The 17,210-nt window shown below is 43.2% G+C and overlaps 1 non-coding gene across 1 annotated transcript; it reads right to left on the bottom strand.

The window, feature by feature from the left end:
* Positions 1–1,751: 1,751 nt before the first annotated feature.
* On the bottom strand, positions 1,752–1,823 carry trnah-gug (transfer RNA histidin (anticodon GUG)). Its single transcript has one exon. It is a non-coding gene; the product is annotated as a tRNA-His (tRNA).
* Between the last annotated feature and the right edge of the window lie 15,387 nt (positions 1,824–17,210).

Genomic DNA, 17,210 nt, shown 5'->3' with positions numbered 1-17,210 from the left:
TGCAACACAACCACAATGTGAAGTTTGCAGATGTTACGTGTTTGCACTGTCACGGACACTCCCTCTCCCCAGGAGCTGCAGTCCTTCCCCAGCTGATTCAGACAACACTATCCTTCCTGTGACATATCCAATCGTGAATGGAAGGCCAAGCATGAATAACCTTCACTGGGTAACAGAGCGACAGGTTTAAAACCTTTACGATGCCCCCAGTGGAGAATTGAGCCCTGTGACAGGCGGGGACACTAACCACGATACTGTGGAGGACAACAACATCGAAGGAGGCCCTTCAGCATGTTGTGGCCGCACTTGTCCAACACAACTGCTTAACGACCTGAATCAAGTCTTCCATGATTTAGCCCATAGTCTTATATGTTTTGGCATCACAAATTCACATCTGATTTTTTTTCAGTTTAAAAGAGTTTCCGCCTCTCTGACCCTTTCCGCACATCTACTCAAAAATTTCTGCCTTTTCCCGAAATCTCTTGGCCCCAGTGTTCGATCCCTCCATCAATAACAAACGCTTCTTTCAGTCTATCCTATCCATATCCCTCATAATTTTGTACATCTCAGTCATGTCTTCCCCAATTTCTTCTGCTCGGCGACAAACAACCCCAGTCTGTCCAATCTCTCCTCATAACTGAAATCTTCAGCCCAGACAATATCCCATTGAATCTGTCCTGCAACGTTCCCAGTGCGGTCACATCATTGTTATACTGTGAATTGCAGAACTGCACACAGTAATCTAGCTGGAGCCGAATTAACATTTTTCCCCTATTCTGTTACAGTATGAGGGTGTCGCTGGCTCGGCAGTATTGATTGCGATCCCTAATTGCACAGCGGGCAGTTGAGACTCAACCGTATTGCAGTGAGTCTGGAGTCACATTGAGGCCTGAGCAGGTAAGAATGGCAGGTTCCTTCCTCAAAGGATGTCAGTGAATCCGATGGTTTTGTTTTTTCAACAATTGGCCATGGATTTATCGGTGTTATGAGATTCGTAATTCCAGATATTTATTGAATCTCAATTCTAACACATGGCATGGTTGAAGTCAAACCCGGGTCCCTGGTCATTTGCTTGGTGTCTGAGTTAACAGTCCAGTGGTAATAGAGATCAGCCATTGCAGAAAACTCGTGAAACTAATCTTTCTCAAGTCGCTTTTTCTCGATATTGTCTTTGTCATTTTCCTGAGCTTGATCCCCAATAATCGCAAGTCTATATCAGTAAAAGCTGCTACCTGAGGATTGGTCTCACAACAGCGGTAAGCAAATGGATCAACTCGTATGCAGGTCCCGATGGAGGGGTTGGGGCACGTTCACCCAGCCACAGTGACCGCAGCAGCACAGACTGAACGGTATCAATGTGAGAGTCAGTGATAGATTCTGCAGTGCCTTACTGAAATAGGAAATGACTCCACAACCACATGATGAAAGAGCAGCACTCCCCAAACTAGTGCTCAGTTAAACCTGGTAGACTCTAACCTGGTGTTGTGTGATTTTTAACTTTGTACACTATAGTCCAACACCGGCATCCCTAAGTTAATGAAATGGGGGTGAGGGACGGAAAGTTCATTTCGTGATCGAAGGAGGGAGAGAAATCTCTGAGAACGGGAGGATTTGAATTCTGACATATGAAACACAGAGATGTGAGCGAGCAGAATTTGAAGGCAAAAGATCATCACCTTGGATAAAATTGCCACGTCAAAACAACTGATTCCTTTGTGTTTCACAAAACCTGGGGCAGATAGAGTAACCACTGCCGTGACTCGGATTCGAACCGAGGTTGCTGCGGCCACAACGCAGAGTACTAACCACTATACGATCACGGCAAGCCACAGACGAGCCGAGCGACTGGGCGCAATAAGTACAGTATCATAGGAAATGTTAGGCAGCGCACCAAATGCACAATATCAGTGTTAAGTGAACAGTGGCAGATTTGTGGGAACTCAGAATGGGCTGACCGTTTAATATCGGTTCCCCCAGTGGCTGTGGTGATATGACTCTATGATTGACGCTATGAAACAAATATCTGGTTGGGATTAATATGCTGAATGCTGAGATAAATAGACTTCTCCAAAACATCAAAAATTCCGGGGACAGTGCAGGTGTTGTTGAAATGTATGCTTCAAGAGTCATGCAGTTTAACATCGGCTAATTCACCAGTTTCCCCCCACAAGGCAGTTGCCACTGCTGCCACAGAGTCCCAATTCCCAGGCCCAGAATCAGAGGAACTGAGTGACGCAGTCACGAAGATTCAACTGGAAGTCGGGATGGGAATGAGGTCGCACAGATACTTGAGGGCTCCAGTAACACAACCGGTGAATGCATGGTATTTCTATGACGGTTTAGAGGCGCAACCAATTCCGAAGTTGGGAGTGCTCCTGGTCAAAGACGGGGTAGAAGGGATTTTTTTCCCGTTTATAGCAATCTACAGTCCATCTTGCTGAGACAGCTGAGTGCCACAACTGGAGCGTGGGCGGCTGGTTTGAAGTTTGAACTTGCTTCACTGCCACCCACTTTCCTGGATTGAATTGCTTTCACCATTTTCATTTCCAATTGTTTGATATCTCCCTGCAGTCTTTGGCTTTCTTCCTCATGGTTAATTGCATGATTAACTGTTGTATTATTTGCACACTGCTAAATCACGGCCACTACAAGTAAATATGAATCATTGATCTATTTGAGAAAACAGTGGAACTAACTGCAGGCATGCTTCGTAGGTTTGCAGGCGATACCAAAATTGAAGACAGTGAGGAAGATTATCTAAGTTTCAAACGGATCTTAATCCAATGAGGCGTTGGCCTGAAAAATGTAACATGGAGTTCAATCTGGATAAATGGAAGGTATTGCATTTTGGTACACCAACAAGAGTCGGGCTTTGCGTAATGTTGGAGAAAACGGAAGCTAGGGGTGCAGGTGCATAATTCCTTGTAGTTTGCATCACCTACAGACAAGATGTTTCAAAGGCATTTAACATACTTCCCTTCATTGCTCAGTCCTTTGTTTATAGTAGTTGGGACGTTATGTTGAACCTTTGCAGATCATTGATGAGGCCTCTTCTGGAATATTATGTCCAGTTCTGGCCGCCCATCTGTAGGAATGATATTATTCAGCTGGAGTAGGTTCAGAAAAGGTATACACGCATGTTGCCAGACTATTTTCAGATTCGAGATCAGGGTGCTGGAAAACCACAACAGTTGAGGCAGCATCCGAGGAGCAGGAGAATATTTTTTTCGCGCAAGTATCGTTCATCAGGCTCTTGCCCGAAACGTCGATTCTCCTTCTCCTCAAATGCTGCCTGACCTGCTATGCTTTCCCAGCACAACACTCTGGACTCTGATCTCTCATCTGCAGTTCTCACTTTCTCCTAGTTGAGACCGATTTCACTTTAGGTTAGGGGTTTGAACGGTGACCTGAGAAGTTTATGAATTATTGAGAGGCAAGTTAGAGTTAACGATAGCTGCCTTTTCCCAGGATGGGGATTTCAAGACTAGAGGGCATATGTTTAAGAAGAAAAGAGAGAGATTTTGTTTTTGAAAAGGTCATGTGAGGCATTTTGTAAGGAAGGTGTTTTACGTGTGCAATTAACTTGCTGAGCAAGTGATGGATGAGTGTACGTTTGCAACATTTAATGGACAATTGATTCCAAACATGAATGGTAAAGTGGGATTTTAAAATAAATTTTATCATGCCTAATACATCAGTTATTTCCCAGAGGACATTTAAGAGTCAACCATGGTATTATCCATCTGGAGTCTCCTGTGGGACAGAACAGATGAATATGACAGTTTGCTTCCCGAACTGGCATGAGTAAATCAGATGGGATTTTCCACACAACTGATTCATGTCATCACGAGACTCTTCAATTCCAGGTGCGTATTGAATTCAAACTCCACTATCTGTCCTGCCAGGACCTGAACCCTTTGTCCCCAAAATATTACCTGTTTTTTGGATTAACAACAAAGTAATAAAACTACAAGGGCATTATAACCACTTACTAATCCCGTTTTCCATGTTGTGAATGTGTTTTCATTGTTTCTCATTCCCCCACAGGGTGTGCGTATGACTGGTCAGGGCAACATTTATTATTCGCCCCTCGTTGATTGCTTTCTAGCTGCACCACAAACCGGGGTGCGATCCCAGCCTCGGGTCTCTGTCTGTGGGCAGTCTGCACATTCTCTGTGTGTTGTGTTTTTATTTCTCCCTCTGACCTAGGATGTGCCAGTTACAGGGATCAACAATGGAAAATGTAGGCTTATGGGATAGGGAATACCGTGGGGTCTGGTGGGATGCGCTTCGGATGGATGTGTGGACTGGAAGGGCCGACTAGACTGCTTCCCACACAGTGGGGATTCTTGGACTAAGGGTCAGCTATTTTTTTTTTCTGGACCTGGAGTCTCTCGGAGGCAGGACTGGGTGAAGATGGTCGAATCCCCTGCATAAGGGACATGAATGAATGAGATTGCAGGAAAGTAAAGTCATGATCTCTGTTCCTGAGGTCAGGCTTGCATTTCAGGTTTTATTCGTCGAACTTAAACATCACCGTTTCCGTGTCCCAATCCCCAAAGACGACGAGTTTAAAATATCAGCCCAACACCACATTCTCCAGGTTGAAATCTTGACTGTGTGGAAGAAACTGATACTGAGCTGATGCGAGCAAATATAGCTGTCACCGCCAGTGTCGGAAACACAGATCCAAATAGCAAAATCGTCTTTTAAACCCACCACTGCAAAGTTAAGGGCTCAACACGCTCCACTTATGGCACTCAGCGGTCTTTGAAAGATGCACCGGAAATCGCTATGATAGTATAAACAGGGACAACCATTCCCTTGAGCAGGACCACATTCAACCGAGGAATTTTGTGCGCCTCGACACCATTATAGAAGGACAGCACGCTCACCTATTGCATCACTGGAGCCAGTGAATAACTCTGCACACTCATTCCCATCCCCATTTCCGGTTGGATCTGGGCGGTTATGCCGATGTTAAGCTACAATGCTGTTGAAACATACATTTCAATAATATCCTGTACTCTCCCCCGAGTCTTTGATGTTTTGTCGAAATCGATCAATCTCATTTTTCAACATTCTCTTTCAAGGGATCTCCACAGCCTCTGAGGACATCGAACTTAAAGATTCAGCTCATTCTCAGTTCCCACATGTCTGTCACTGTTCGCTGAGTAGTGATATTGTACATTTGCTGTTCTTCCGAACATTTCCTCTGCTAGTATACTTATTGCTGCTTGCAAGCATCCTGTTCTGTGGTTACTGTGATCGTGGTTGTCGGTATTTTGCATTGTGACCACAGCAACCTCGATTTGAAACCAAATCACGGCACTAAGTGTTCTCTCCGTTGTCCTTTTGTGACACATGCTAAGAAATTAATTGTTTTACCTTCAAATTCAGCTCTCTCACATCTCTGCGTTCCATATATCAGGATTCAAACACACCCGTTGTCGGAGATTTCTCTCCTTCCCACGATCATTAAACCTCATTTCCGTCCCTCCCCCCATTTCTCTGGGGCAATGCACAATCTATCACTCTCTTTCACATTCATACTGTTCTGTCTGTGCTGCTGCTGCGGTCACTGTTGCTGGGCGAACGTGCCCCAATACCACAATCGGGACCTCCAAACATGTCGATCCATTTGGATACCGCGGTTGTGAAATCAATCCCCATGTAGCAGCTTTTACTGACATAGGCCAGAGACAATTGGAGCGTCAGGCTCATGGAAAACAGCCAGGGCAGTTTTGGTGAAAAAACATTTTATTGGAAAAGATCAGCTTTCATGGCTTTCTGCGTTGGTCTTGTAATAATTTCATAGGACTGACAATCCAGAGACCCAGGTAATTGTCTGCGAACTCGGGCTTGAGTCCCTCCATGCGAGATTGTAAAATTTGGATGCACCAAATATCTGCAATGAAGTATACAATGACTACTATAGATCAATTGACAATTGTTGAAAAATATATATCTGGTTTACTGATGTCATTTCAGGATGGAATCTACTATCCTTACTTTTTCTGGCCTGCATGTGACTTCAGACTCATAGCAATATTGTTGAGTCTCAACTGCCCTCTGGGCAATTCGGAATGGGTAATAAGTTCTGCTTAGCCAGAATCGCCCTCATACTAATCCAGAAATTTTAAAACAAATGTTCATTAGGCTCAAGCAAGAGTGTTGTGTACAGTTTTGCGAGTCACATTATAGTAGGGATGTCATCACACTGAGAACATTGCAGGAGATATTTACCGGGATGTTGTTTGGGATGAAGAGTTTCAGTTGTGAAGAAAGACAGGACAGAGTGGACTGTTTGTCGCATTGCAAAGGAGATGTAGATAAGTCATGAATGAGTTTGGGTATGGACAGATTTGACTGAACGAGTTTCCCATTGATGGAGGGATCGATCAGCAGGCGCCAGAGACTTAAGGAGAAAGGCAAAAAGATTTGAGAAGATGTGCAAAAACCTTTATCAGCCAATGGGTTGTTGGAATTTAGAATACACTGCCTGCATTGTTCAGAGCGGCAAAAACCCTTATAACCTGAATAAATATACAGATGTGAACTTGTGATGCCAAGACAGAAAAGGCTGTGGGATGAACATTGAGAAATGCGATTCACTTCATTAGGCAGTTGTTTTTGACAAGTGTGGCCACAATTGGCTGAAGGGCCTCCTTTGACACTCCTGTCCTCTGTAGTATAATGGTTCATGTCCCCGCCTGTCACCGGGCTCAATTCTCCGCTGGGGACAGTGCATTTTTTTTTAAACTGTCACTCCATTCCCAAGTTCGGGCATTGATACCTTTCCTTCCATTCTCGATGATGCATGTCACAGGAAGGACAGTGCTGCCTGAATCAGTGTGGGGAGGGGCTACAGCTCCCAGGGAGGCAGAGTGTCAGTGAGGGTGCAAACACGTGACTTCAGCAAACTGTACATTGTATCTGTGTTCGAATGGAAAGAATATGACAGACTTGTACTGGATTGAAGTGTTTACTGGAAGCAGGACGATGAGGAAGAAACAGCGTAAAAACATTCAAATATGATTGCAGAAACATTTCCCTCAGCACGAATGAAAATGTAATGGACAGAGTAGTGTTTCGATACATTGAATTTGGGTTGATTTGCTTTGATGAGGCTGAGTTACCAGGGTATAAAGCCATTAAAAAATGATACAGCAATTGCTCGCTATGATGGAACATTGTGTCAGTAATTCGCACTGCTGTTCGGTCGGAGGGTTAGGTTGATTGGCAAAGTTGAATTGCCCTCTTGTGTCCAGGGAGTAAATTAAGTAAGTTAGGTGAATTAGCCATGGGTAACGCGGGGACAATGTCAGAAGTCACAGGATGACAGGTGATAGTCCAACAGGTTTATTTGAAATCATAAGGGGGAGGGCTCACTCCTCCTCAGGTGAAATATACGGGAATAGGGAGGGCAGCTTGGTCTGAGTGAGATGACCTTCACAGAGTCGACACCGGCTCGATTGACCGAAATGCTCTTTCTACACTGTAGGATTCTGTGATTCTATCGGAGAGGATAATGACGGTATTTACTGGGGTGTAAAGCGATAGAGACGATACTGGCGAGGTGTACTGAGGATGAGATTTTATTCACTTGTCTTCTTGGAAAATTGAGAACAGTTATCCCTGAACCAAGGAAAACTTAGTGGGGTTTTTTTCCGGTTATGACATGTTTGGACAGAGTAAATGGGTGGAAAATTCCCTCTTTCAATTAAGTAAACTTCTAGATGTCAGGCATTCAAATCCTTTGAATAAACCTTTGAAGGACAAAGAAATGATGAGAGCAGAATCACTGTCACTCCGAGAATCTGTTTTTCAAAATATTTGAAAATGCACATTTGGTGACATAAAATGAATAAATTTCACAAGGAGACCGACAGCTTGTGGCTAGGTAAAGGATAGGGGTAGCTGCAGTCGGTCGGAAGTTGCGGGGAAACAATGTCTAATTTGGTTGACTTTAAATGTAAAGACGTTTCGTGAAGATGTGCAGCTGAATAAGATTCGATTCCAAAACTCTAAATTTTGAAAGTTTTGGCATAATATTCCACTTAAAGCATTGTAAATGGAACTGAGCGGATTTTTTTAATTGCGATGGGAAGATATTACATAATGAATAGGAAGTGACCAGTTGCTTGGAAATCGACTTCGTGCTTTAATCACATGAGTTAAAGATGTGAGGACAATCACCATGATGTTTGGTCCATTTAATACTTGGTGAAATCTGCCAAAGTAACGAGCAACAAAACTGCACTTTAACCCTCTGCTTTTCTAAGAAGTATTCTCCTTAAGCCGAAATAAAGTTGAAGCAAATTTGAATACAACATTAATCGTTCCAATGAGATAAATCTAATTCACTTGCGATATTACAATGAACATTGTCAGGTTGCAGCAAAATTAAAATGAAACGAACAAACAGCGTTTCTTGCGGTTTCATCCAATTCAGGTTCAGCCATATGAGAAAGGCCATTGAGCCACAACATCGCCTTTTTTCCCTCTCCATGGCTGCTTCTTCACGTGAGAGAGAAAGTGACTGAAGAAATTATGAGTAAAATGAAGATGAGAATATGACGTAAAAGTCTTGTTCTCTGTTTGATTCTGACACAGTTCTGACTCAGAATATATCAATAACAGCTATTCATTCTGACCAGCATGGCTATTTATTGGAATTTGCTGTCTTTATAATTCTGGTGAAAGAAGAAACACATTCGGTTCCGCTCTGGAAATTTCTCATCCAAGACTTTCACTGCAATGTAACCGTGATGAGGTCACATGTCACCGCTTTACAAAATGTGCTGAGGAGACCGAGCGAGTATGGTGGTGGGTTATTATACTGTTGTGCTCCACATTCACAGACTCGAGTCACACTCTGGTTGCTAACTTCAGAAACCGCTCCAGCAGTTTTACTTTGCATCTCACACTCTGGTATACACTGGATCGAGAATCTTCTTCTTGCTGTTCACTGCACGGGAGATTCACCAGCAATCGATACCACATTAAAGTCGAAATGAAGAGCGAGAGCAGTCATTCTATTCAATTGTGCATTAAATTGTTGTAATAAGAAAGAACGCATTTTTCTTTCTGCCCCACATTCCATCTTGTCTTTCTGTGAAGTTACATCGAAAGAAAGAGAAACAGAGAACAAGAGATCGGGAGCACAAGTTTATCCAGTGGTGTTGTTAATGAGTATTTTAACCAAACACTTCACACAATGATCTGATCAGTACTTCAAACAGTCACTCGGAATCGGAACCGCAGAAATCTTCTCCAATGAAACGAACCTTTCATTTTTCCACAGATTTCTGCTGTGTGTGAATCATACAACGATCCATCATCCAGCGTGATCACTGACTTGCGAACTGTATAAAGTCTACCATATTTCTTCAGCAATCACAGCTTCTGGACACAGCCACCTGTGCTGTGCCCAGTGTCATTTGTTGCACCCAGGGCACAGCACATTTCTTCTTTCTGAGTTTATGAGCCTTGTTCCTGATCTGTCTGATCTATTTCATAAACGTTTCCTATCACTTCAGCCCATCCCCTCACAATTCTGAATTTATGCATAAAATAAGGCGTAAGACCAAATATTAAATAAAGTGGAAGTATGCCCCTCAGCCCATCGAGTCTGTCCCAACATTCAATGAACTCATGGTTGATCTGATAATCTTCAACTCGATTCTGCTTACTTACCTCGACAAAGTTCCATCATCTTTCTGATTAACTATCTGGCAGAGTTTGAAAATACCCAATAACTCAACCTCAACAGTGGGTGCTACAAAAATGCCACAGACTTTCTGGCCCCTGAGCAAAGAAATTACTCATCATTTCTGAAATAAATAGGCAATACCTAATTCTGTGTTCATGTCGATTGATGCTCTCCTCACAGCATAGGGCAAGCCACCTGCCTGTATCTACCCTGTCAAGATCCAGTGAATATTGAACGTTTATAATTGTTATTATGTGAATATAGAGCTCCCCTCCACCTCCTTTGTTTCAAGGAGAATAATCCCAGCCTAACCAATCATTCCACGAAACTCCATTTGATACAGAGTTAGCAACATGTTTGTAAATCTCTGCTGGCTCTTACAGCGTCCTTACGAAGTTATATGACAGGTGGAGAAATTTCGGCGAGGAAACTGGTTGAAAGTTCAGGCGCAGCTGGGAATTGGAACTTGAAATCAGAAAGCGATTGAAATCGGATTGATCCACAGAAGGACCAAATACAGCAATGATAACCCTGACAAATGAGAATCTAATCATATTAGATTGACCTTCAATGGCTTCATTATAACTGAATTCCTCCGTGTAATCGTCCTGGGAGCTAGTATTTAGGAGAAATAGAACCTGACCGCCCATATAAAGAAGTTGACTACAGTAACGTGTCCGTCCGTCGACTTTGTTTGATTAGTAACTCAATTCTCGTCTCCGTGAAGCCTACGTTGTCCGCAATGCACAAATTAGACTTTAACAGTTCTCTCTCCATTTGCCTCGGGGGGTGCAGCTTCAATAGTACGGAAGGAACTGGACACCTTCCACGACAATGCAGTCACTAAACTGTACATTCTTCAATACCTGAATATTTATTCCCTTAATTGCTAAGGCACAATTACAACAGAGTGCACCACCTAGAAACCTGGAGTATATCATCCAGGTTTTGTTGACAGAACCTTCAATGTTCGAAAACTTTACTGACTATGATACAATGTTGAAGATGCACTGAAACGTCACCGTTTGCAAATTACCCTCCAAGACACATGCAATATGACTTGGAGAGGAATCAGTGGTAAATTCATTGAGTGATGAAGCGGGTCTTGATGGGCAAAGAGTTATACTTCAGCCTTCCATCTTTTATCGTACAATTTTTAAAAATGTTGATTAATGCATTGACCAGACTTGTGCACACTCCTTTGGTTGTCTCCTCAACTGGCGCTTGCTAAAGATCGAGTACCATCCTCAACCTGTAGTCAACAATAGAAAATATCCAAAAACCCTCTCGAACAACTGATCTCCCTGTCTAACAATCTTCAGAGATCTGTAAATGTTCACTCCAAGATCTCTTTGTTCCTGTACACCACTCAGAATCCTCACTGTTACTGTTTCAACTTCCCAAATTCATTACCACTTATTGGTCTGGATTCATTTACATTCGCAAATGTTTCCTTTCTACCTGATTGTTATATCCCTGCGGCCCCTGAAATTATTCATCATCGTCAACTACACAACCAATTGTTATATCTTCTGTAAACTTCTAAACCATGACTCCTACAACGAAGTTTGAATTATTGATCAACATCAGGTAACAGTGGTACTCCACTGGAAACAGGCATCCAAACATGCTTCATTTTTGGATGGGATGAATACCTGAAATAAAAGCAGAATCGGACCCTTGCTGTCATTTGTAAACCTGATGGTGACTCTGCAGGTCGATCAAGTATGGGAGTGGTGAATGACCTGTCCACTTTGTGACTGAGCAAGTGAGTTTACACTTCACCGGGCAATTGAATCCCTTCCTGCAGACCCCGCCCGCATGGACATGCCTTCATTGCGGCGTGGGTAGCCTTGTGTCTGTTTAGTTTGGATAAGCAGTTGCATTTGAGTCCACACTGAGACGACTCCCAATTATCCCCATCATCCATGTATCTTTTTTATCCTTCCTCATTCTCCCACGGAGTGTGACCATCATAGTCTGAATAGCACTTGTTGTTCATCCTTAACTCTCCTTGACCTGAGTCGGAGGGAATTTATGGATGAACCGTACTATTGTGCGGCTGGAGTCATATATTGGCAGGTCTCGCTCAGGACGGCAGATTTCCCTTTTGAAGGGAAATGAATGAATAGGTTTTCAGCAAATTAAAACGTTTTGTCACTCTTCCTCTGAGCGGCTTTATATTCCAGATTTTATTCATCAAATCTAATTACTACCAGCTGCCATGCTCCATTCTCCAAGGGTTGCTGGTCCAAATATCGCCATTACATTTGCAGATGACACGAAGATTGGTGGAGAAGCAGAAAGCATAGGGGACTGTCAAAGAATGAAGGAGAATATAGATAGATAGGAGAGTTGAGTGGAGAATTGGCAGATGGAGTTGAATCCCGGCAAATGTTAGGTAATGCATTTTGGGATGTCTAATTCTCGAGCAGAATATACTGTAAATGGAAGAGCCTTGTGTAAAGTTGATGAGCAGAACTATCTGGGAGTTCATGTCCTTTGTACCCTGAATGCAGCTGCACAGGTGGATCGAGTGGACAAGAAGCCATATGGCATGCGTGCCTTCACCGGACGGGGCATTGAGTATAAGAGCTGGCAGGTCATGCTAAAATTGTGCAAGATTTTGGTTCAACCGCATTTAGAATGCTGTGCACTGTTCTGGTCGCCGAATTACCAAAACGATGTGCACGTTTATGAAAGAGTGCAGAGAAAGTTTATGAGAATGTTGCCTGGTATGGAAGATGCTAGCTCTGAAGAGACGATGGGTAGATAATGTTTGTTTTCATTAAAGAAAACGAGATTGAGGGGGACCTGATTGACATCTACAAAATCATGAAGAGTATAGCTAGGGTGGACAGATATAAGCTTTTTTTCCAAGGTGAGGGATTCAATAATGAGATGTCACGCTTTCAAGGTGAGAGGTGAAAAGTCTAAGAGAGGTCGACGTTAGAAGTATTTTACACAGAGGGTAGTAGGTAATTGGGTAGTGTTGCCAGCAGAGGTAGTAGAGGCAAGCACGGAAGATTCATTTCAGGTGCGTCTGGACAGATGCATGAGTAGTGCAGAAGGATGCAGAAGGATACAGTTTGTTTGGAATTGGGTGATAGTTTTAGACAGTGGATCAGCTCAGGTCTGTTCTTGGGCTGTACGTTTTCTGTGTTCTCTGTTCTTCTGTGTTCACTACACCATCAACTTCATGCTACATTGCTACATCTCAGAGAAGGACATTGTCAATTCCAATTATCACAGAGGGAATGAGAATATGACATGCGGCTGTGTCGGAATGCAAGTGATGTACGCTGGATTGGAGTGTTTACTGGGAGCAAGAGGCTGATGTGGAGACGATGTGATCAAAAACAGCTCTTACTGTCAAAGTAACAAAACGGCGCTTTGTTAAGGAAAATTTCAGAGAATGCTTTCAATTAATCGACCTCTCACTTAAGGCTCCACCACGCTTCAGCTGAGCCAATCTGTAGTGCGGGTTAATGCTGCTATTATATCTTAATGATCGAATGAACGGAGACAAATATGCCCTTCCGCCCCGCCTTTGACCAGGAACACTCCCAGCTTTGGCATTTCATGCGCCTCTGTACCATCATAGAACAACCACGTCCTCACTTTCAAACCAATCATTCCATTTCGATTCCGTGGTTGTGAGATCATTTCTCATGTCGCAGCTTTTACAACATGGAGCATAGATTATTGGAACATCAGGCTCAGGAAAAAGGACAATTAGTAGCAGTGAGGAAAAGAAAATTTATTTGAAAGTACCTCTTCCTGTGGAATTCTACATCATGTATTTCACTTGCTCATTTGGCACTATCTAGTCTATTGTGTGCAGTTCAGAAATTCGCATGATAGCACAGATATGATAGCACTAGAAATGATGCAGGACAGATTGACCAGGATATTGTCTGGGTAGAAGAGTTTCAATTATGAAGAGAAATTGGATCGTCTGGAGGTGTTTTTCTTGTAGCAGAAGAAATTGAGAGGAGACCTGATTGAGATGTACAAAATAATCAAGAATATGGATGGTGTAGACTGAAATATACGTTTCTCTTTGATGGTGAGATCGATCACGGGGGAAAGGCAGGGTGGCATACACTTAAGGATAGAAGAGGAAAGATTTGAGTGAATGCGCAGACAAATGTTTAGAAACAGCGGTTGGTTGAAATCTGGAACTCAGTGCATGCAAAGGTTGGAGAGTCAGAAATCCTCATAACTTTCAGAAGTATTCAGATGTGAATTTTGTGATGCCAAGACAGACGAGGCTATAGGTCAAGTGATTTAGAAAAGTGTTAGGATAGTTTAGCGAATGTTAATTTCCAGTAATACCAAATAGGCTTCTTTTTGCATAAAATTCCTGGATATTATCACCGCCTGTCGCTGCGTGAGCACCGGTTCAATTCGCTTCCAGGACGTATGCTTGCATATTGGGAGGGCTCAGTGGGTGGAACTGTGCCTTTCTGCACCAGAAACCCGCATTCGATTCCAGACTTGTGTGACTGACTGCGTGGAATTTGAACACTCCTCTCTCTCTCACCCGTGTGAGTTTCCTCTGGCTGCTCCGATACCTTCCCACAATGCAAAGGTGTGCAATTCAGGTCAATGGCAAACAAAATCTAAATGGACTGTAAGTGTTGTAAATCAGAGACAAAAGTCAGAATTGCAGCTCAGGGGAAACAGAATGACCATTTCGGGTCAACAGACCCTTCCTCGGAACTGTTTTAAATTTGCAATGCTAACTCTGATTCCTCTCTACTGATGCTGCCTGACTCGCTGAGCTTGTGGAACAATTTCTATTTTAGTAGGTGGATCATAAATGCGATTTAGAAAGATACAGTGGGCAGTGTGAATCTCTTCCATGGCATCGTGCAGACTCAACTGACCAAATGGATTCTGTCTGCACTGTGTCTAATTCCATTAACTTTGTATCTATAAGTCTTTGTCGTACTTTTAGTCTTTGCTTTTCACATCTCTCCTGTCATGTGAAGTGCAGAGTAGGACAATCGACGTTTCGGGCATAAGCCACCACCAAACCGTTACCATCTGACGCCTGGAAGATGAACGCCTCATATTCTGCCTTGGGACCCTGCAACCACACGGGATAAATGTGGATTTCAACGGCTTCCTCATTTCCCCTCCCCCTACATTCTGACAGTCTGAAGCATCAAACTCAACACCACCCTTCGCACCCATACATCTGTCCCCCTCTGACATATCACCTCCACCCCTGCCTCGATCCACCATTCGCTTTCCCAGCTACCTTGCAACCGACTCCAAACATCCTCCCATTTATCTCCCAGCCCCCACCCACAAGACTCATTCCTAATGAAAGACTTATGCCAGAAATGTCGATTCTCCCGCTCCTCGGATGCTGCCTGACCTGCTGTTCTTTTCCAGCACGACACTATCGCCATGTTGAAGATAGAAGAGATCAGCTCAGTCTCGTTATCTGAGAACGGAGAAGGTTGAGTGAGGAAGTGATTAAGGTGCACATTAAAGGGATCGGTATGTGTGATAGGAATAAACTTCTTATGGGAAGAGTTAACAACTAGTGATCTCCGTCAAACGCAAGTGAGACGATGTTCAGAGGAGATATAGGAAGAACGTTTTCACTCTGAGTGTGTTGTTTATTTGGAATTCACTGTTTGAATGTGTGGTAAAGCTATGTGTCAGGAGTATTTAGTCGAATACTTGAGAAGCTAGAGCACACATAGATAAGGACCATGTATTGCAAAGTGGGATGAAGTTAAACAGATGTCCGATGAAAGAACAGAACACTGTACAGAAAGTACAGAGCATGAAAGCATGGGAAGGGTAAAGACATGGAAACTACTGGCGATCTGTTACAAGGGGGTCTGCAGAATGCTACATTCGTCAAAAGGTCCCTGGGGCAGGATGGGGCCAGTGTGTCAGGATAGGATAAGAATAGTAGAATGCTCATACACCAATTAGCAGAGTCAGACTGGGCTGAAATGTTACAATGGCAGACGGAGATAAAACCAATTAGTAAAGTCACCCTTGCCTACTCAATATCATCATGGCAGTTTGGGACAAGTCTTGATAATACATACTTCGGGCATGACTTTAAATAAATAATTGATAGTACAGTCAGCCTGCTTGAGACGCTTGTAGACGGAAAGATATGACACTAAATATCTAATCAGTAGTTAGTAGAGTAAGCTTGGGACAGGAAAACATTGTGATAGATGGGGTAGCTAAATATCTAATAATGACAGGTTAGTCTGGGATGGAAGGTCATTGTAGCACAGGTGGCAGTAGAATACCTAATAGTGACAGTAGAATAATATTAAGTAGAATTATGAAAAACCATAGTGGCAGAAGTAGAACGACAATGGGAACTAAACCCATGGGTTTATTGTATAGCTGGAGTGAGGTAATTCTGACAAACACAGTTGGGCATTCTGATAAGCTAACAAAACATGATTAATTACAAGGCATAAAATGATGGAGTTTAATCAGATCCATGCGACGTGCTGCACTTTGGGAAAGCAAATCTTAGCAGGACTTATATACTGAATGGAAAGGTCCGAGGCAGTGTGGCTGAACAAAGAGACCTGGGAGTGCAGGTTCATAGCTCCTTGAAAGTGGAGTCGCAGGTAGATAAGATAGTGAAGAAGGCGTTTGGCATGCTTTCCTTTTTTGGTCAAAGTGTTGAGTACAGGAGTTGGGAGGCCATGTTACGGCTGTACAGGACATTGGTTAGGCCACTACTTGAATATCGCGTGCTATTCTGGTCTCCTTCCTATCGGAAAGAGGTGATGAAACTTGGAAGGGTTCAGAAATATTTACAAGAATGTTTCCAGGGTTTGAGGATTTGAGCTATAGGAAGAGGCTGAACAGGCTGGGGCTGTTTTGCCTGGAGCGTCGAAGGCTGAGGGGTGACCTTATAGAGGTTTACAAAATTATGAGGAGCATGAATATCATAAATAGACAAAGTCCTTTACCTGGGTCGGGGAATTCAGAACTAGAGGGCATAGGTTTAGTTTGAGAGGGGAAAGATAAAAAAGAGACCTAAGGGGCAACGTTTTCACACAGAGTGTGGTACGTGAATGGAATGAGTTGCCAGATGATGTTGTGGAGGCTGGTACAATTGTAACATTTAAGAGGCTTGTGAATAGGAAGGGTTTGGAGGAATATGGGCCAGTTGCTGGCAGGCGGGACTAGATTGGGTTGGGATATCTGGTCGGCATGGGCAAGTTGGACAGCAGGTTCTGTTTCCATGATGCATATCTCAATGACTCTATGACTCTATGCCAAGAACCTTAAGTTTCGGGGGATTCAAGAATTTGCTTTCTGAATGTCACTGTTTTTGTTTGCAAATAAAAGATATACTCCTTGAAAAACTCTCCGGATCTCCTGGTGATTGTTGACATTTTCTCCACGACAACCGCAACTTTGGGTGCAGTAAAATTGTGGCGAGTGCAGCTCTGTGGCGCAATGAAAAGTGTGTTAGATTTCTACAAAT

Source organism: Chiloscyllium plagiosum, unplaced genomic scaffold, assembly GCF_037043375.1.
Source record: "Chiloscyllium plagiosum isolate Xiang-an unplaced genomic scaffold, Cpla_swu_hap1 HiC_scaffold_13, whole genome shotgun sequence".
In the NCBI taxonomy this organism is placed as follows: Eukaryota; Metazoa; Chordata; class Chondrichthyes; order Orectolobiformes; family Hemiscylliidae; genus Chiloscyllium; species Chiloscyllium plagiosum.
Note: the sequence above shows the minus strand (reverse complement) of the source record. Positions and strands in the feature narration are given on the sequence as shown.